We start from the raw sequence: 22,234 nt of genomic DNA on the forward strand, positions 1-22,234 counted from the left end.
TTACATATAAATTCACAATAGCCACAAAACCAGCTAGCTATATACAATTTAACTATGGCCTCTAGTTTACATATCTTTGGGATTATAATTTAATCTGGCAATTAGAGTAAAACCTTGAACTGTAAAACTGATTATTCTGAGATATTGTAAACAAATCTCAGGGAACGCTCAATAAATATTTGATTCTAATAAGAAAAAGTGTGGGACAGAGATACACTGCTAAATATATTTAACAAACTAAAAAACTTGTATTTGTTAGAAGAATAAATTGAAACTTATTCAGTCTTATAGTTCAGATTTTAAAATTTTTATAAAGCCAGAACACAAACTCTAAGTGGACTGTACCCTAAGAGTTCATTTAAAAATTGGGAAAATCCAAGGCCGGGCGCAGCGGCTCATGCCTGTAATCCCAGCACTTTGGGAGGCTGAGGCGGGTGGATCACCTGAGATCAGGAGTTCAAAACCAGCCTGGTCAACATGGCAAAACCCCGTCTCTACTAAAAATACAAAAATTAGCTGGGCATGGTGGCGGGTGTCTGTAATCCCAGCTACTCAGAAGGCTGAGGCAGGAGAATCGCTTGAACCCAGGAGGCAGATGTTGCAGCGAGCCGAGACTGTGCCATTGCACTCCAGCCTGGACCACAAGAGTGAAACTCCATCAGGCACGGTGGCTCATGCCTGTAATCCCAGCACGTTGGGAGGCCAAGGTGGGAGGTTCACAAGGTCAGGATTTCAAGACCAGCCTGGCCAAGATGGTGAAATCCTGCCTCTACTAAAAATACAAAAATTAGCCGGGTGCAGTGGCAGGTGCCTGTAATTCGAGCCACTGGGGAGGCTGAGGCAGGAGAATCGCTTGAATCTGGGAGGTGAAGGTTGTAGTGAGCCAAGATCATACCACTGCACTCCAGCCTGGGTGACAGAGACTCTGTCTCAAAAATAAATAAATAAATAAATAAATAAATAAATAAATAAATAAATAAAAATTGGGAAAATCCAAAGAGTAACAACAACCAAAAAGTAATGTTGTCATGAAATTGTGGTTACATTTCTTGCTTCATCGGAAAATCTTTTCATTCTTGTAAACAGCAGTGGTATATAACTGGTGGCTTTAAGAATGAGTGTTATTACGCCCTCTGAAGTCTAGAGCCCACTGAACCCTAAAGGGAGTATAATAGAGGAATGGAGTTGAAAGGTAACTATTTTTGTTGTGTCACCCCAAATACAGAATAAGGGGAGGTTTGAAGAAAATAGCCATAGTGAGTGAAATTCTAAAACAATAGAAAAAGTTAAGTGAAAGGGTTCCAAGAAAAGAGAACATTAGGAAGAGATTAGGCACAGAGACTTTTTTTTCACTTAGCAGTAGATAGTGAATATTTTCCCATTTCAGTAATTATACTTCTATAGTATGAATGTTAACGGCTATGCAGCAAACCAATAAATTAAGGGAAAATTAATTGATTAATCACTGAGGACAAATTCCTTAAAAGAAAATTAATTGATTAGAGGACGAATTCCTTAAGAGGGAATTTCTAGGTCAAAGGGTAAGCACATTTTGAAAACTTCAAGGACATAGTGCTAAAAAACCCTCCAGAAAATGTGTATGACTCTACATTTCTATCTGTAGTACAAGAAATATCTATTCCTACTTTTCCCAACACTGGTTATAATTATTATTTTTAATCTTGATCAGTTTTATAGAAGAAAAATGCTATTTTATGATTATAGTAACTTGCAATTGTTAAATCACTGGAGGTTAAAGATATTTGTTATTTCTTCTTTATAAAATGTGCTCTAGTGGTTTTTACAAGATGCAAAAACGAATTAATATTGCAGGCCTGAGACTACCTTAGTAAGACTTAATTGCAAGGTTAGCCCTTGGCTAGCGTCTGGGAATTGGGTTTCTAGAGGTTTCCCACCATTAATTCCCTGATAAAAGTGGCTCGCTGTACCTAAACTGTGGCTTCTGCTGAACATCTGCTTTCCTTCTGAGTCCGAACTTTTTGGTATGTGCCAGGCAGGCAATGCCTATGGGATCAGCCCCCAATAAAAACGTTGGGCATTAAGTCTTTAATAAGCTTCTCTGGGAGAATACATTACACGCATGCTGTCACAATCCATTGCTGGGTTGCAATCTCTATGACTCCATGGGGACAGGGCTCTGGGGAGCTTGTGCCTGGTTTCCTCTAACTTCTTCCTACACACCTTTTCTTCCTTTTGTCATAATAAACACAGCCAGGAAAATGCCTATACACTGAGTCCACCCAGGAAATCATCAAACCTGGGGGTGATCTTGGGGACTTCAAACATACTCATTTGTAAAAGCTTTAAACACTTTTATATTTTATTAAATACATATGTTAGTAAATAAAATTAGTTAATAAAAATATATTTTGTAAATATTTTTCCCTATCTTAGCTGTCTTTCTGTTTTTCTTTTCTTTTCTTTTCTTTTCTTTTTTTAAAGAGACAGGATCTCACTATGTTGCCCAGGTTGGACTTGAACTCCTGGGCTCAAGTGATCTGTCTCAGCCTTCCAAGTAGTCTCAATTTTGTTTATGGCAACTGACATTTAGAAGTTCTGAAAATTTATATGTATTCAGAGAGGTCTGTAACTACTTTTGGTGATGTTTTCTCTCCAAAAAACAGTAATGTCTACTGTTAGATTTTTATAATACACTTCTTTAATATTCTACAATACTGTATATGTCTGCTAATAAAGTTCTTATGCTATGCTAAAATTGAAGTTATTCTTGTATCTTGCTTCTTTGTATCCACGCAGCTTCTAGGCATTAGAAAACTTTTATAAGTAAAAATTTTCCTTCATAATGGGGGAAATATCTCTGTCAATTAAACTTTTAAAAAGTTTCCAAAGCACCTACATTTAGATATCAGAAGACCAGCTAGGAATTTAAGCTATACCTAAAACCCTCCAAAAAAGCAGAAAGAACTAAAGGAAGCAAAGATCAACCTTTTGCTACCAAACATCTACTGACATTTCATAGTTTTATTGGCTACTTTGGTCTTACCTTCTTAGAGGAAAAATTACATCACAAGAGGCTAACTACCATCCAGAACTGGAAACCTTCAAGTGCCCCTAAAACATCCTCAAGAAATGGCAGAAATATTCTGATACTAAATATTATTCAGTTTTTTTAAGCTGCAAATAATTTTTTTCTAAATCCAGTTGCTCACACCCACCTTTTTACTTATTTATTTACTTACTTCCTTACTTTAGGAGACATGGTCTTACTCTACCACCCAGACTGGAGCACAGGGGCATGACCATAGCTCACTGTAAACTTGAACCCTTGGACTCAAGTGATCCTCCCGCTTCAGCCTCCTGAGTAGCTAGGACTACAGGTACACAACACTATGCCCAACTTGCAAACATTTTTAAAAAGCAAAATGCAAAATTATCAAGAATACCAAATTGGAATGTTAAAAGTGGTAATGGTTTTATTTCAAAGAATAAGACATCTGGCCACAGTTCAACACAAAAATGTTTGATAAATAGTACTTATTTGAAATGTACAATTATTTAAACATAAAAGAATATTGACCAATAATATAACTTACTGGCACTACTGCTCTCTTTGTCCCCTGCATTTTTTGCCAGGCTCATGGCATATTCACATACTTCCGCTGCTTCTCTTTGTGCAAGTAGCCGAAGACATGCCACAGCTGCTCGTCGAAGTAACAAATGGGAACCACGTAAGTGAACCTGTAAATCATAACAATGTTAGGCAATTTCTCTTTAAAAAGCTGTAATTCTTTAATCTTATTTGCCTAATGAATATATATATGAATATATATATTTATATATGAATGAATGATATATATACAAAAATATATATATATATTATGAATATATATATATTTTTTTGTTTTTGAGACAGAGTTTTGCTCTTGTTGCCCAGGCTGGACTACAGTGGCATGATCTCACTGCAACCTCCACCTTCTGGTTTCAAGCGATTCTCCTGCCTCAGCCTTGCAAATAGCTGAGATGACAGGCACGCACCACCACACCTGGCTAATTTTTGTAATTTTAGTAGAGACGGAGTTTTGTGCCATATTGGCTAGGCTGGTCTCGAACTCATGACCTGAAGTGATCCACCCGCCTTGGCCTCCCAGAGTGCTGGGTTAACAGGCATGAGCCACTGCACCCTGCTGATTAGTGCCTTTTATATGACCAGTGCCACTTAGAAATACAGTCAAATCCACTGAAAGAAGTTAAATAGTGCTGGGTGCTAAGGAATTTCTCTCTCAACCCTCCTTTTTATTTTTATTTTTATTTTATTATTATTATTTTTTTAAATGGAGTCTCACTCTATCACCCAGGCTGGAGTGCAGTGATGCAATCTCAGCTCCTCGCAACCTCTGCCTCCCGGGTTCAAGCAATTTCCTGCCTCAGCCTGCTGAGTAGCTGGGATGACAGGCACGCACCACCACACCTGGCTAATGTTTTATATTTTTAGTAGAGATGGGGTTTTGTACCATGTTGGCCAGGCTGGTCTCAAACTCCTGACCTCAAGTGATCCACCTGCCTCGGCCTCCCAAAGTGCTGAGTTAACAGGTGTGAGCCACCATGCCTGGCTTATTAGGGCCTCTTATATGACCAGTGTCACTTATAAATACAGTCAAATCTGCTGAAAGAAGTTAAATAATGCTGGGTGCTAAGGGATTTCTCTCTCAACCCTGCTTTTTTTTTTTGAGATGGAGTCTCGCTCTGTCACCCAGGCTGGAGTGCAGTGATGCGATCTCAGCTCATCGCAACCTCTGCCTCCCGGGTTCAAGCAATTCTCCTGCCTCAGCCTCCCGAGTAGCTGGGATGACAAGCACGCACCACCACACCTGGCTAATTTTTGTATTTTTGGTAGAGACAGGGTTTTGTACCATGTTGGCCAGGCTGGTCTCGAACTCATGACCTGAAGTGATCCACCCGCCTCGGCCTCCCAAAGTGCTGGGTTAACAGGCGTGAGCCACTGCGCCCGGCTGATTAGTGCCTTTTATATGACCAGTGCCACTTAGAAATACTCTGGAGACCACGGAAAGGAGTTAAATCACCCTGGATGCTAAGGAATTTCTCTCTCAACCCTGCCTTTAATTCACAGTTTCCAGATGAGGCCATTGAAGCTCGTAGATTTTATTTCTATCACCCCCAAGTCTCTGGGGCTTGATTTCCCGGCCTCTAACAGGTGGGTACGCAAGCTGCCTCCTGTCCTTCTAGACCAGAATGCATCGATTTTTCCATCGGTTTAATCAGCTAAGAGACCTGCAGAGAGGAACGGTTAAGGATACTGCACCCCCACACCCTGTTTGTTATTTGAGGTGGGTTTTCTCCATGCTCCCTCAGTTCAACCTTCTCCCAGCTCTTTCAGTGGGATTGCTGTGTTGAAAGAAAACCTTCATGCTGAGGCACTTAGTATAAAAGTGAAACTCCATTTCAACAGGGTGGGCGTCCTAAGACGTGCTTGTCAACACTTTGCTCTTAGGGGCCCCGGAGGGCTCATGGGGAGGGGAAGACCCCTGAGGGAGTGAAACCTCTCCTCAGGCCACAAAATTGTCCCACTAAGACACCCCTAAGACACTCTTTTTTTGTCTGTTTTTGAGACACAGTTTCACTCTTTTTGCCCAGCCTGGAGTGCAATGGTGCAATCTTGGTTCGCTGCAACCTCCACCTCCCGGTTTCAAGCGATCCTCCTGCCTGGGCCTGCCGAGTAGCTGGCATTACAGGTGTGTGCCACCACACCCAGCTAATTTTTTTGTATATTTAGTAGAGACGGGGTTTCACCATGTTGGCTACGTTGGTCTTTTTTGTTTTTTTTTTTTGAGATGGAGTCTCACTCTGTTGCCCAGGCTGGAGTGCAATGGCGCAATCTTGGCTCACTGCAACCTCCACCTTCCGGGTTCAAGCGATCCTCCTGTCTGGGCCTCCCGAGTAGCTGGGATTACAGGCATTTGCCACCACGTCCGGCAAATTTTTTTGTGTATTTAGTAGAGACGGGGTTTCACCATGTTCGCTAGGGCTGGTCTTTTTTTTTTTTTTTTTTTTTTTTTGATATGGAGTCTCGCTCTGTTGCCCAGGCTGGAGTGTAGTGGTGCAATCTCGGCTCACCGCAGCCTTGAACTCCTGGGGGGTCAAGCAATCCTTCTGCCTCAGCCTACTGAGTACCTGGGACTACAGGCATGTGCCACCACACCCAGCTACTTTTTTTGTATATTTAGTAGAGATGGGGTTTCACCATGTTGGCCAGGCTGGTCTTTTTTTTTTTTTTTGAGATGGAGTCTCACTCTGTTGCCCAGGCTGGAATGCAGTGGTGCAATCTTGGCTCACTGCAGCCTCGAACTCCTGGGGGTCAAGCAATCATCCTGCTTCAGCCTACTGAGTACCTGGGATTACAGACGTGTGCCACCACGCCTGGCTAATTTTTTTGTATATTTAATAGAGACGGGGTTTCACCATATTGGCCAGGCTGGTCTTTTTTTTTTTTTTTTTTTTTCTGAGATGGAGTCTCGCTCTGTTGCCCAGGCTGGAGTGCAGTGGTGCAATCTTGGTTTGCTGCAACCTCCACCTCCCGGGTTCACGCGATCCTTCTGCTTGGGCCTCCCGAGTAGCTGGGATTACAGGTGTGTGCCACCACACCCAGCTAATTTTTTTGTATATTTAATAGAGACGGGGTTTCACCATGTTGGCTAGGCTGGTCTTTTTTTTTCTTTTTTTTTTTTGAGATGGAGTCTCACTCTGTTGCCCAGGCTGGAGTGCAGTGGTGCAATCTCGGCTCACTGCAGCCTCGAACTCCTTGGGTCAAGCAATCCTCCTGCCTCAGCCTACTGAGTACCTAGGACTACAGGTGTGTGTGTGAGTGTGTGTGTGTGTGTGTGTGTGTTTTGAGAGACAGAGTCTCACTATGTTGCTCAGACTGGTCTCAAACTCCTGGCCTTAAGCAATCCTTACTCCTTGGCCTCCCAGAGTGTTGGAATTCAAGGTGTGAGCCACCACACCCGGTCCCTAAGGCACCCAATCAGCCAAGAAACGAACTCTCCAAATTCCAGGCAAGAAACACCAGCATTTGTGGCTGTTCTTTGCCTTTACAAATTGTTCAGGACTCTGGCATTTTGCTACAAAATTACATCTGGAGGCGTTTGGTGTTCAATTCTCTCGGATTGGACAAAGCAAATAAAAGCACTCACCTAGGTCGTCTGCCATTTCTTTTTCTTTCCTTTTCTTTTTTTTTTTTTTAGACAGGGTCTCGTTCTGTCACCCAGGCTGGAGTGCACTGGTGCAATCTCGGCTCACTGCAAGCTCCGCCTCCTGGGTTCAAGCCATTCTCCTGCGTCAGCCTCCCGAGTAGCTGGGACTACAGGTGCCTGCCACCACGCCCAGCTAATTTTTTGTACTTTTAGTAGAGACGGGGTTTCACCATGTTAGCCAGGATGGTCTTGATCTCCTGACCTCATGATCCTCCCGCCTCGGCCTCCCAAAGTGCTGGGATGACAGGCATGAGCCACTGCACCCGGCTGGTCGTCTGCCATTTCTAAAGACGGCCATCTGTGCTAAGCAAGATCGTCAAGATTGGAAAATAAAACCAGGAAAGAAATTTGCGTGAGGATGCCAGGAGTTTTCACAGAGAGAGGCAAGAGGATGATATCACAACACTCACGTCTGTAATAAACATAGACACACCCACATGTGTTCTGGACAGTGGAAGGTGGTGACGTAATTAAGGCTACATGTATCAGCATTTATAATTAATTATGTTTACATAATTAAGGCTGGATGTATCAGCCTTTCCCCCATGTGGGATATCTTTCCTGGAGGGACAGAGCAAATACAAGGATATTAACAGCTAGCCTGTCAACTCCAACTCAAACACTCCTAAGACAGAAAACAGCATTAGCTTCCTTTTGTTTTGTTTTGTTTTTAAATCGCATTATTTGCTGGGTGCGGCGGCTCACGTCTTTGCTGTCATCGCTGCAGTTTGGGAGGCCGAGGTGGGTGGATCACCTGATGTCAGGAGTTCAAGACCAGCCTGGCCGACATGGTGAAACCCCGTCTCTACTAAAAATACAAAAATTAGCCAGGCGTGGTGGCAGATGCCTATAACCTCAGCTACTTGGGAGGCTGGGGCAGGGTAATCGCTTGAACCCGGGAGATGGAAGTTGCAGTGAGCCGAGATCAAGCCACTGCACTCCAGCCTGGATGACAAGAGTGAAACTCTGTCTCAGAAAAAAAAAAAAAAAAAAAAGCCAAACAAAAAACAACAAAAAACAAGGCTGGGCGCGGTGGCTCACGCCTGTAATCCCAGCACTTTGGGAGGCCGAGGCAGGTGGATCACAAGGTCAGGAGATTGAGACCATCCTGGCTAACACAATGAAACCCCATCTCTATAGAAATACAAAAATTAGCTGGGAATGGTGGCGGGCACCTGTAGTCCCAGCTACTCGGGAGGCTGAGGCAGGAGAGTCACTTGAACCTTGGAGACGGAGGTTGCAGTGAGCCGAGATCGAGCCACTGCACTCCAGCCTGGGTGACAGAGTAAAACTCTGTCTCAAAACAAAACAAAACAAAACAAAATCGTATTATTATTTACCAGCTTCACCACGTACACTTCTAAAAACCATTAATGCACGTCCCTTTTCCAAACAAAAATGGGAGGCATGGGGGCCTGGGAAGAAGATTTAAATAATTCACTACAAAAACAAATTAAGTACGGTGAGAGTTCCTTAAATCCCACTCATGCCTCATTACTTTAATTATTATTTTTAATCCTCCGCTCAGACGATGGTCACAGGGTAATTGCCACCCATCAGCGTCAGAATCGCTCCCACGTCTAAAAGCCTCCACTCTTCACGTGGAGAGAATTTGATGGCGTTTTTCAATTTTATGATAATGGCACTTTTGCAAAGCATTGGTAATAAAGTGGTAATCTCCAACATAAAAAGAATTAGCTTTAACTCTTTCAGGCCTGGAGGCGTAGGGGCTGCATGGACTTGTGAAATGCGGCTTGATCTAAAGAAATTCTATTAAGAATTCAACATGGCACATGTATACATACGTAACAAACCTGCACATTGTGCACATGTACCCTAAAACTTAAAGTATAATAATAATAAAATTTAAAAAAAAAGAAATTTTATTAAAGAATGGATACGGTGACCCTTGCAGTGTCTCAGGCCTGTAGTCCCAGCACTTTGGGAGGCCGAGGCAGGTGGATCACCTGACGTCAGGAGTTCGAGACCAGCCTGGCCAACGTGGTGAAATGCCTTCTCTACTGAAAATACAAAAATTAGCCGGGCATGGTGGTGGGCGCCTGTAATCCCAGCTACTGGGGAGGCTGAGGCAGGAGAATTGCTTGAACCTGGGAGGTGGAGGTTGCTTGAGCTGAGATTGGGCCATGACACTCCAGCCTGGGGATCAGAGCAAGACTCCATCTCAAAACAAAAAAACTATATACAGGTGATCGTTGAACAACACTACATATATATGAAAAGCCATAGACTCGTTCCTTTTAAAAATGTTTAATTTTATGTTATGTGAAGCTCACCTCAGTGCATTTTTTACATAGAAAAATATATTAAAAATATATAATAATATAATCTATATTATATTTATTATAAATTATAATTAATATATCATAAATATATAATATATTTATATTATTTATTATATAATATATTTATATTATATATGTATATATTATATAATATTATGTATTATATAATATATAATATATTTATATTATATAATATTAATATATTTATATTATATAATATATAATGTATTTATATAATATAAATATATTTATATAATATAATATAAATATATATATTATATAATATGAATATATTTATATTATATAATATATATATTCATATTATATATTATATAATATATTCATATTATATAATATATAATATATTCATATTATATAATATATAATATATTCATATTATATAATATATAATATATTTATATTATATGTATATATTATATAATATTATGTATTATATTATATATAATATTTATTATATTAACAATCATTGTATTATTAATAATTAATGAAGAGCAATAATTAATTAATATTAATAGTTATATACTATTACATTATATATTGATATATAATATGCTATATCATATGTATGCTATATTACATATAATATGCTATATTAAATATTGTTTAATATTATTTAAATTGTATATTTAAATATATAATTTATACATATTGATATAACATATAATATAAATATATATTTATATATGACAGATGAATAATATATTATAATTAATATATAATTTTATATTATAAAATAATATATATATAGAATTATATATATTTGTCTCAGGTCTCATTTTAAAGAGGTACTTGAGAAAAATCAGTAAATATAACAAGGTGACCTTGTTTCAGTTCTGGCTCAAACAAACAAACTGTAGAAATTCATCTTTGACGTTCTAAAGCAAACCTGGGGCCAGGCGCAGTGGCTCACGCCTGTAATCCCAGCACTTTGGGAGGCCCAGGTGGGCAGATCTCCTGGGGTCATGAGTTCGAGACCAGCCTGGCCAACATGGTGAAACCCCGTTTCTACTAAAAATACAAAAATTAGCTGGGTGTGGTGGTGCATGCCTGTGATCCCAGGTACTTGGGAGGCTGAGGCAGGAGAATCACTTGAACCTGGGAGGCAGAGGTTGCAGTGAGCTGAGATTGCACCATTGCACTCCAGCCTGAGTGACAAGAGTGAAACTCCATCTCAATAAATAAATAAATAAAGCAAATCTGAACAAAGTCCCTTAAGGAATTACTGTTATTATGAAGCCTTCATAGTTAGTGTTGTGGTTATGAAATAAAACATGTTATTATCTGTTAGATTTACATCCTAAAGTAATTATAGGCTAAATGATGTAATGTCTAGAATTTGCCTCAAAATATCACAGCCTCAAAGAAACAGGTGCCTGGTAAATGATTGATGGGAGTGTTTCCAGATACTCTTCTCCCTGATTCTGGATTTGCAAATTTGCATAACAAAAGTTTAAAGCAGTGTGTGAAATTCAGGTCGACTTGCTTACTCCACAAATGGGCGTTATGTAGCAAATATATGATTTTGCATTCATTGGAAGCAGTTATGATTCTTTAAAAAATGGAAAATTGCAAGGGTTGGTGAGGAGGAGGACGATGTAGAGAAATTGGACACTTCATATATTGTCTACTATTTTTGAAAAGATCTTTTCGGCTGGGACCGGTGGCTCACACCTGCAATCCAAGCACTTTGGGAGGCCAAGGCTGGTGGATCACCAGGTCAAGAGTTCGAGACCACCCTGGCCAACGTGGTGAAACTCCATCTCTACTAAAAATACAAAAATTAGCTGGGTGTGGTGGCACGCACCTGTAATCCTAGCTACTCAGGAGGCTGAGGCAGGAGAATCACTTGAACCCAGGAGGTGGAGGTTGCAGTGAGCTGAGATCACACCACTGCACTCCAGCCTGGGTGACAGAGCGAGAATCCATCTCAAAAAAATAAATAAGTAAAAATAAAAATAAAGGAAAGGATCCTTTCTAGGGTGTAGCACTAGAGATCTTTGACTTAACAATCAGTAAAAATAAGAATTAAAACAATACACATCACTTGAGCCCAGGAGTTCGGGACCAGCATGGACAACAGAGCAAGACCCCATCTGTCCAAAAGTTACAAAAATTAGTTTGGCGTGGTGGCACTCACCTGTAGTCTCAGCTACTTGGGAGGCTGAAATGGGAGGATCGCTTGAGCCCAGGAGGTCGAGGCTGCAGTGAGCCATGATTGCACCACTGCACTCCAGCCTGGGCAGCACAGTGAGACTGATTGCAGTGGGGAAATAGGAACACTTTTTTTTTTTTTTTTTTTTTGAGTCAGTCTCGCTCTGTCACCCAGGCTGGAGTGCAGTGGTGCAATCTCGGCTCACTGCAAGCTCCACCTCCTGGTTTCACGCCATTCTCCTGCCTTAGCCTCCCAAGTAGCTGGGACTACAGGCACCCGCCACCACGCCCAGCTAATTTTTTGTATTTTTTAGTAGAGATAGGGTTTCACCGTGTTAGCCAGGATGGTCTTGATCTCCTGACCTCATGATCCACCGGCCTCAGCCTCCCAAAGTACTGGGATTACAGGCATGAGCCACCATGCCTGGCGAAATAGGAACACTTTTACACTGTTGGTGGGAGTGTAAATTAGTTCAACCATGTGGAAGACAGTGTGGTGATTCCTCAAGGATCTAGAACCAGAAATACCATTTGATCCAGCAATCCCATGACTGGGTACACACCCAAAGGATTATAAATCATTCTACTATAAAGACACATGCACATGTATGTTTACTGCAGCACTATTCACAATAGCAAAGACTTGGAACCAACCCAAATGCCCATCAATGATAGACTGGATAAAGAAAGTGTGGCACATATACACAATGGAATACTATGCAGCCATAAAAAAGGATGAGTTCATGTCCTTTGCAGAGACATGGATAAAGCTGGAAACTATCATCCTCAGCAAACTAACACAGGAACAGAAAACCAAACACTGCATGTTCTCACTCATAAGTGGGATTCAAACAGTGAGACCACATGGACACATGGTGGGTAACATCACACACCGGGGCCTGTTGGGGCGTTGGGGACTAGGGGAAGGAGAGCATTAGGACAAATACCTCATGCATATGGGGCTTAAAACCTAGATGATGGGTTGATAGGTGCAGCAAACCACCATGGCACATGTATACCTGTGTAACTAACCTGCACGTTCTGCACAGGTATCCCTGAACTTAAAGTAAAATTTAAAAAATAAGAAATTATTGCACTGCCTGGCACGTTGGCTCACGCCTGTAATCCCAGCACTTTGGGAGGCCAAGGTGGGCAGATAACCTGAGGTCAGGTGTTCCAGACCAGCCTGACCAACATGGAGATACAACATCTCTACTAAAAATACAAAATTAGACGGGCGTGGTGGCAGGTGCCTGTAGTCCCAGCTACTCAGTAGGCTGAGGCCAGAGAATTGCTTGAACCTGGGAGGCAGAGGTTGCAGTGAGCTGAGATTGCACCATTGCACCCCAGCCTGGGCAACAAGAGCGAAACTCCGTCTCAACAAAGAAAAAAAAAAAAAGATTGCAATGGCAAATTTATGGTATGTATATTTTACCAGAATAGAAAAAGTAGTTCATGAAGGTGTTTTAAAATGTTTAAGAAATAGTATCTCCTACTGCACTCCAGCCTGGGCAACAGAGCAAGACTCCGTCTCCAAAAAAAAAAAAAAAAAGGAAAAAAATAGCATCTCCTAAATGGTACCATGAATCCTCTCACATATTTCTTCTAGCCCCATCTTTTTCTTTCTCAAATATGTTCTCGTGAATTGGGAGACAGAACTGCCATTTCCACACCTCATTTGACCCCATCCCTGAATGTTTACTAAGGCATCCTTGTTCAACAGCACCCACTCCACTTCCCCTGTCCTTCTGTTTCTGTCCTGTGTTCTGTGCAGACACCACTCCAGGCCTGGGATCAAGCTTTTCTCTAACTACAGTTCCTCTGAGCAGCCAGGATGCATGGGGCCTGAGCGGCCGGGATGGATGGGGCCTGGCTTAGAACTGATGCTTCCGTTGCAGAGAAAGGGAGAAGGTCCCATCTGGTATCTGACTGAGATGTCTGGGCAACAAGAGAGGCAAGCATTAGGGATCACATTCAGCCCAGGGAATGTGGCCAGGATACACAGATAGATAGATGATAAATAGGTAGATAGATGATAGACTGATGATAGATAGATAGATACATGACAGACAGATACATAGATACATATATAGATTGATGATAGTTAGGTTGATGATTAATAGACTCGTGATAGATAGATAATAGATGAGATCAATCGAAAGTTAGATGACAGATGAGAATAGATAGATAGATAATGGATAGATAGATACACAGAGAGTAGATAGATGAATAGATAGATCTATAGATACATAGATGATAGATAGAATATAGAAGATAGATTGATGATTAATAGACTAATGATAGATAGATAATAGATGAGATCAATCGATAGTTAGATGATAGATGAGAATAAATAGATGATAGAGAAATAGGTCGATAAATAGATAATGGATAGACAGATACATAGATAGTAGATGAATGGATGGATCTATAGATACATAGATAATAGATAGGTAGATAGAAGACAGAAGATAGACAGATGAATGATTTATAGAAAGACTGATGATACATAGGTAGATAGATAGATACATACATGATAGATGATAATGCATGCAGTCAATAGAATATAGAAGATGGATGGATAGATAGATGATAGATTACATAGATAGATAGATGATAGATGATATATAGATACATAGACAGATAAATAGATGATAGATAGATATATGATAGATAGATGATAGATACATAGATGATAGATGATAGACAAAAAGATGATAGAAAAACAGAAAGATGATAGATGATAGACAGACAGATAGATAGATACATAGATGGATGGATGGGTAGATAGATAAATAGATAGATACATAGATGGATGGATGGATAGATAGATACATAGACGGTACATGGATGGATGGATAGATAGATAGATAGATAGATAGATAGATAGATAGATAGATAAATAGACAGATAGACAGATACATAGATAGATATCAATGTGAGGTGGGTTGGACCCCAGGAGGGGAGGGATGAGAGGGAATTCAGAGTTGAGACAGGTGGCAGGGCCAGATGAGCCTCTCAAGGGCCTGGGGTGCCCAACTGAGGAAGGGTGTGGGCTCCAGAGGGAGAAGTGGGGTCCAGGAAGTAATGAGGCCAGTCTGGAAGCCAGCAGAACAGAGACACAGGGACAGATCCAGGCCCAGAGCTGGGAGTCAGTGACCAGTTCCCAAAACAGTGAGGCTTGGGGACATAGTGAGGCCAGAAGTCAGAGCTGACGCTGTGGAATTTCCAGTGTGGGGATGCCGCAGGCCAGACTGTGTGTGGGCAGTGGGTTCAATGGAGGACTCCCCAAAACATATGTCCACCTGGATCCTGGGAAAGTGACCTTATTTGGAAACAGGGTCTTTGCAGATGTAATTAGGTGAAGGATCTTGAGATGAGATCATCCTGGAGTAGGGTGGGCCCTAATCTAAAGACAGGCATCCTTCTAAGAGACAGAAGAGGAGACAGTCACAGAGGAGAAGGCCACGTAGAGATGGAGGCAGAGACTGGAGTGATGTGGCCACAAGCCCAGGGATGCCTGGAGCCCCCAGGAGCTGGGAGAGGCAGGAAGGATCCTCCCCTAGAGCCTCCAGAAGGAACTGAACACAATCATAGTGGACCCAATACTGGCATTCCTGGAGTCCAGAAGTCCTCCCTGTCTCTCCTCCATCTCCACGTGGCCTTCTCCTCCGTGTCTGTGTCTCCTCTTCTGTCTCTTAGAAAGACACTTGTCATTGCATTTAGGATCCACCTTACTTCAGGATGATCTCATGTTGAAATCCTTAACTAACTGCATCTGCAGAAACCCTATTTCCAGATAAGGTCCTGTTCACAGGCTATGAGACTGAGGATGTATATACAGTTTTTAGGAGGACCACAGTTCAGGACACAGAGAGATTAAATTTTTCTTGTTTGATCCCTTGGTTTTTGGCATTTTGTGACAGCATCCCCAGGAAACCCTTACAATATCTAAACCTTTTGCTGCTTCCAAGGGCTCGTCTCTCCGTTCCCTTCTGGTATCTGCCTCATCCCCTTGCCTCCCGAGTCCACCCTCATGGATCAGAGAGCAGGGAGTCAGGGCTCACGGCCTCAAGAGAGACACCCCCAAGCAAGGCAAATCCAATTCCCCACAGAGCCCGTTTTCCAACCCATTACATTGCAGGTGCCAGTTTGTGGCGAAAACATCCAGAACAGGTTTAGGCAGGAAGAGACGCAGTGTCTCAGCCCATCAGCCTACGGGAAGAAAGGCTGCTTGCAGCTGACCGTCTCATCTCTGCCTGCTTTTCTCACTGTGGGTTAAATTGCCACAGTGTCCGGAACCCGCTTACTCTGCCAACCCATCAGCAGTGATATGAGCTCACAGGAGCCTGTGGTTTCATGCCCACACCCTTGAAATAGGTGCCCAAACTGCCATGCCCAAGATGTAGACGGGTAAGCTCCATTTTACACCCCAAAGTCTCATTTTTTGAAGACCCCCCCTCAACAAGGATTAGAATCGTTATATTTCCTGCACAAACCAGACATTAAAAAAAGAAGAAGAAAAAAACACCAAAATGGCTCTTACTGATGAGTGGAGAAATTCAAAATCTAAAGCAGCCCCTTTTAAAGTCAGTGGTGCCAAAGGTATGAAAATGCAAAATCCTTTCCAGAATTACACACACACACACACACACACACACACACACACTTCTCTAGGGATGTCGTTACAGGCTCATAAAAAGTCAAATTGCCATTCCTGGAGTGCTCCAATAATTTATATGTATCATTTGTTGTAGCGTCGGCACGTTGGCCCGCTGACCTGACCACCTACGTACACGCAGAGACGCACGTCGGAGCCATGGAACCTGCCTGCCACACTGTCTTAGGAAGACAGGAATTTGAAATCAGAGCCGAGTTCCAAAGCCCAGTATCAATGTGGGTTTCTGGGTGAAAACACAAAACTGAATGAATGCCTTCTCAAGATGCCAGCTCCAAAGTTTAAAACCCACTCATCTTCTAGCTGGCCCAAGAAGCACCTAATGATAAATATATATTTATCAAGGTGGTATATTTTCTGACTCTTACTGTCATCATGGAAAAATAATCTTGACGACATCTTGGAAAAGACGGAGTTAATTTTGCTGAGGTTGACTTGGGTATCTGGAGATAAGACTCCTTTTCAACGCCACAGTTCCAATCCAGGAAAAAGGCAGTGTGGAGACGGGGAGGTCATTTACATGTCTCCCTCCCCTGTTAGAAGGTTTTTTTTTTTTTTTTTTTTTCCCATGAGGACGCCAAAGTTCAGGAGAAGTTGGTAACACAGTGAAACATTCATACCTCTGCAAAGCCCAGGTCTTTAGCGTGTGTGGCTGCTTCATAACTTTGCAACTGTTTGACCCGGCCTTTTTAACGACTGGCTACAAAACCCATGCTAATTAGTGGCGGCAGGGACCAGGCCCCACGTCTGGCCTCCCCACATTCCGGGGTGAGCCCGTGACTGCTAAGCAGTGGGTGCATCCAGCCCTACACACGCTGCTCACACTTTGCTGCAAACCCCAGGTTTATCCCAAAGTAATTTGTCTTTGCACCTCGGAGCAGCCAAGGGCAAAAGTGGGTTAAAACAAGAGCGGTATTAAAGTAATTTTCCCATGGACGGGGAAGCAACCAAAGGTCCTCATGGTGGATGTCGCAAATCGGTGCTTCTATGTAGAAATGGTCTATGTACATGTCTGTGTAGAAATGGTCATTTTTTTCCTTGAAAAATTAAATCTCAGAGCATTAGTTAACTTCTGCAATGAGCCCTCATGCCTCATTCTTATTTTTTTCAGTTATAAAAGGGTAGGAAACCTACATTAAACTGTGTTGTGTGTCCATGTGTGTCTTGAGTGCATGTGCTGTGTTCATCATGTGTTTGTGCATGTGTCTCTTGTGTGTTGTGTGTCTGTGGAGCGTGTTGTGTGTGTGTCTGTTGTGTGTTGTGTATGTGTGTGTCTGTTGAGTGTTGTGTATAGATGTGTGTGTCTTGTATATATGATGTGTTTGTGTGTCTCTTGTGTGTTGTGTGTCTGTTGAGCATGTTGTGTGTGTCTGTTGTGTGTCTGTTGAGTGTGTTGTGTATAGATCTGTGTGTCTTGTATATATGATGTGTTTGTGTGTGTGTTTGTTGAATGTGTGTTGTATATTAGTGTCTGTCTGTTGATCCCGTGTGTGGTATTGTGTATATACATGTGTGTTCTCTATAGACCTTGTGTCTTGAGTGTGTCTTGTGTGTGTGTCTGTTAAGCATGTGTGGTATTGTGTATATGCATGTGTGTTGTGTATAGAAGTGTCTTGAGTGTGGGTTGTGTGTGTGTGTGTCTGTTGATCGTGTGTGGCATTATTTATATATACATGTGTGTCGTGTTGTCGTGTATAGATGTTGTCTTGAGTGTGTGTGTGTGTATATGTTTGTGTCTGACTGTGTGTTGTATATGCATGCGTGTGTCTGTTGAGCGTGCTGTGTTGTGTCTATACATGTACGTTGTCTAAAGATGTGTGTGTGTCTTGAGTGTCTGTGTTGTGTATGGATCTGTGTGTGCACCTCTGGGTGCATCCAGCCCTACACAAACGGCTCACACTATGATGCAAACCCCAGGTTTATCCCAAAGTAATTTGTCTTTGCACCTCGGACCAGCCAAGGGCGAAAGTGGGTTAAAACAAGAGCGGTATTGGCCGGGTGAAGTGGCTCACACCTGTAATCCCAACACTTTGGGAGGCCGAAGCGGGCGGATCACGATGTTAGGAGATCGAGACCATCCTGGCTAACACAGTGAAACCGCATCTCTACTAAAAATACAAAAAATTAGCCGGGCGTGGTGGCGGGCGCCTGTAGTCCCAGCTACTCAGGAGGCTGAGGCAGGAGAATGGCGTGAACCTGGGAGGCAGAGCTTGCAGTGAGCCGAGATCACACCACTGCACTCCAGCCTGGACGACAAAGCGAGACTCCGTCTCAAAAACAAAAAAAAACAAAAAAAAAACAAGAGCGGTATTAAAGCAATTTTCCCATGAAGGGGGAAGCAAACAAAAGTCCTCATGATGGACATTGCAAATCGGTGCTTCTATGTAGAAATGGTCTATGTACATGTCTGTGTAGAAATGGTCATTTTTTCCTTGAAAAATTAAATCTCAGAGCATTAGTTAACTTCTGCAATGAGCCCTCACGCCTCATTCTTCTTTCAGGATCCCGCATCCATCCCTTCCCTGGCAGACCTGGCCCTGGAAGGACCTCTCCAGCTCCAAATGCTGCAAACTCTCCCACCACCGATGGCCTCTTTAATATCCAAATGGGAAGGTGAGAACAATCTTCCATCCCACACATACTCCTCCTGCAGTATCTCCCCAGGTTTTGTGGGGTGGGTGGGCAGCAGGGAGCCAGTCATATCTTAAGTAAAGGGGTCCAGAGCCATGTTTGTGACAGGCAAGCCCACCTCTGCAACTGCCCAGACGTTGCAACACTTCCCAGACGTTGACCTCCACGGTGATGGAGCTGCCAAGCTGGCAAGCAGGATTCACACCTAGCAGCTTTGCAAAGTGCTGGGTTAATGTATTTTTCATGATATATGGTTTGTTTTTGTTTTTGTTGTTTTTGAGACAGAGTCTTGCTCTGTCACTCAACCTGCAGAGTGCAGTGGTGCAGTCTCAGCTCACTGCAGCCTCTACCCTCTGAGTTCCAGCGATTCTCCTGCCTCGGCCTCCTGAGTAGCTGGGATTACAGGCCTCCACCACCATGCCCAGCTAATTTTTGTATTTTTAGTAGAGATGGGGTTTCGCCACGTTGGCCAGGCTGGTCTGGAACTCTTGACCTCTGGTGATCCGCCCGCCTCAGCCTCCCAAAGTGCTGGGATTACGGGTGTGAGCCACCGCATCTGGCCCATGATATATGTGTTTGTTTGTTTGTTTTGAGATGGAGTCTCACTCTGTCACCCAGGCTGGAATGCAGGGGCGTGATCTAGGCTCACTGTAAGCTCCTCCTCCCTGGTTCACGCCATTCTCCTGCCTCAGCCTCCTGAGTAGCTGGGACTACAGGCACCCGCCACCATGCCCGGCTAATTTTTTTTGTATTTTTAGTAGAGACGGGGTTTCACCATGTTAGCCAGGCTGGTCTTGATCTCCTGACTTCATGATCTGCCCGCCTCGGCCTCCCAAAGTGCTGGGATTACAGGCTTGAGCACCCGCGCCCGGCCTATGTGTTTTTAAGGAGGCCGGCCTGGGTGTAGTTTTCCTTGTTGAAATGTGTCTCTAAGCAGGTTCCTAGCTCCTGGACTTTCTGGGGCAGGGTCTCCACCCTGTCCCTGGGCAGCTCAGGGGCTGACCCGGAAACCGTGAATTCAGCATGCTCAGCAAAGCCTGCAAAGCCATCCTCTTCTGAACAAAGTTCAGACTTCAATTCCCCTGTTCTCAGATGTCAGGCATAGAGCAGAGTCTTGTTAACCAAGGTCACACTATTTCATACTGAATTGTTACAAATTAGTACTTATTCATCCTGCGTAACTGCAACTTTGTATTTTTAACCAATAGCTCTTCATTTCTTCCTGCTGATGATCGGGGTATATCCATAGATAATCATCACATTGGCCGGGCACGGTGGCTCATACATGTAATCCCAGCACTTTGGGAGGCCGAGGCAGGCGGATCACGAGGTCAGGAGATTGAGACCATCCTGGCTAAAACGGTGAAACCCTGTCTCTACTAAAAATACAAAAAATTAGGTGGACATGGTGGTGGGTGCCTGTAGTCCCAGCTACTGTGGAGGCTGAGGCAGGAGAATGGCGTGAACCCGGGAGGCGGAGCTTGCAGTGAGCCGAGATTGCCCCACTGCACTCCAGCCTGGGCAACAGAGCGACAGAGCGAGACTCTGTCTCAAAAAAAAAAAAAAAAAAAAAAAAAGTCTGCCAAGGAGTTTTGCTTCACCCATGAAAGGAAGAAAATGGTCCAGGTAAAACAGCCATCGGGATGTAACAAAAAATTGTCAACGATCACACCCTATAGAGGTGGCTGATTTGATACAACAGCCAGTGAACTTTTTGACGACAAATATTGCAGACTGCAAGAGACACTTCTTGTTCACGGAAATAGAAATAAAGCATGGTGTCTGCACCCGGCTTTCTGCTGTAAGCTGAAGTATTTCATGGCAGCAGGAATTGGGCAACCCACCGTTTACACTCCATCCTTTGAAACTGGGCTGAGTGGGGTGGCGACCTGCCTTTGGGGAGAAAAGCAAATTTTATTTAAGCCCCTGAATGAGGAGAGGGTTGGCCAGGCGCAGTGGCTCACGCCTGTAATCCTAGCACTTTGGGAGGCTGAGGTGGGTGGATCATTTGAGGTCAGGAGTTCGAGACCAGCCTGGCCAGCATGATGAAACCCCGTCTCTACTGAAAATACAAAATTAACCAGGCGTGGTGGCACACGCCTGTAATCCCAGCTACTGGGGAGGCTGAGGCAGGAGAATCGCTTGAACCCGGGAGGCAGAGTTTGCAGTGAGCCAAGATCATGCCATTGCACTCCAGCCTGGGTGACAAGAGCGAAACTCTGTCTCAAAAAAAAAAATAAAAATAAAAATAAAGAGTTGATCTCCTAGGAATGGACAGCACAGTGGTGATTACCAGAAGCTGTGGAAGGGAGGGAGAAAGAAGGGATGGAAAGAAGTTGGTCCACGTGTACAAAGTTACAATTAAATAGGAGTAAATTACATAGTTTCATTTCTCTGCAGGGTGACAATATTTAACAAGAATATATCGTATATTACAAAATAGTCCAAAGAGAGGATTTTCTTGGAGGGAAGTGTGGGAAGGGGGCGAGGGATAAAAGACAACAAATTTGATACAATGTATACTGCTCGGGTGTTGGGCGCACCACGTTCTCACAAATCTCCATTGAATAACTTACTCATGTAACCAAATACCACCTGTACTCCAATAACTTATGGTAAAATAAAGTTTTTTAAAAAAGATACATATTGCAGGGCATGGTGGCTCACGCCTGTAATCCCAGCACTTTGTGAGGCTGAGGCAGGTGGATCACTTGAGGTCAGGAGTTCGAGACCAGCCTGACCAGCATGATGAAACCCTGTCTCTACTGAAAATACAAAATTAACTAGGCGTGGTGGCACATGCCTGTAATCCCAGCTACTTGGGAGGCTGAGGCAGGAGAATCGCTTGAACCTGGGAGGCGGAGGTTGCAGTGAGCCAAGATCATGCCATTGCACTCCAGCCTGGGTGACAAGAGCGAAACTCTGTCTCAAAAAAAAAAAAAAAAAAAAACGCATATTCCTTAGCCACTGGAAAATGAGATTTCTGAGCAGCTGGATCTGATAATTACCATGAGGTGTCGTTACATGATATACACGTGCTTGGAAGCATTATATTATATGTCATAAATGTGTACAATCATTATGGAGTTTTTTTCTTGAGACAGGGTCTTGCTCTGTTGCCTAAGCTGGAGTGTGCAGTGATGCAATCACGGCTCAGTGCAGCCTCAACCTCCCGGACTCAAACCATCCTTCCACCTCAG

General features: G+C 43.0%; 1 pseudogene; it reads right to left on the reverse strand.

Annotated features, from left to right (window-relative positions):
* Positions 1–1,918: 1,918 nt before the first annotated feature.
* On the reverse strand, positions 1,919–21,955 carry LOC100432278 (uncharacterized; annotated as a pseudogene).
* Between the last annotated feature and the right edge of the window lie 279 nt (positions 21,956–22,234).

Source organism: Pongo abelii, chromosome 23, assembly GCF_028885655.2.
Source record: "Pongo abelii isolate AG06213 chromosome 23, NHGRI_mPonAbe1-v2.0_pri, whole genome shotgun sequence".
Classification (NCBI taxonomy): Eukaryota; Metazoa; Chordata; class Mammalia; order Primates; family Hominidae; genus Pongo; species Pongo abelii.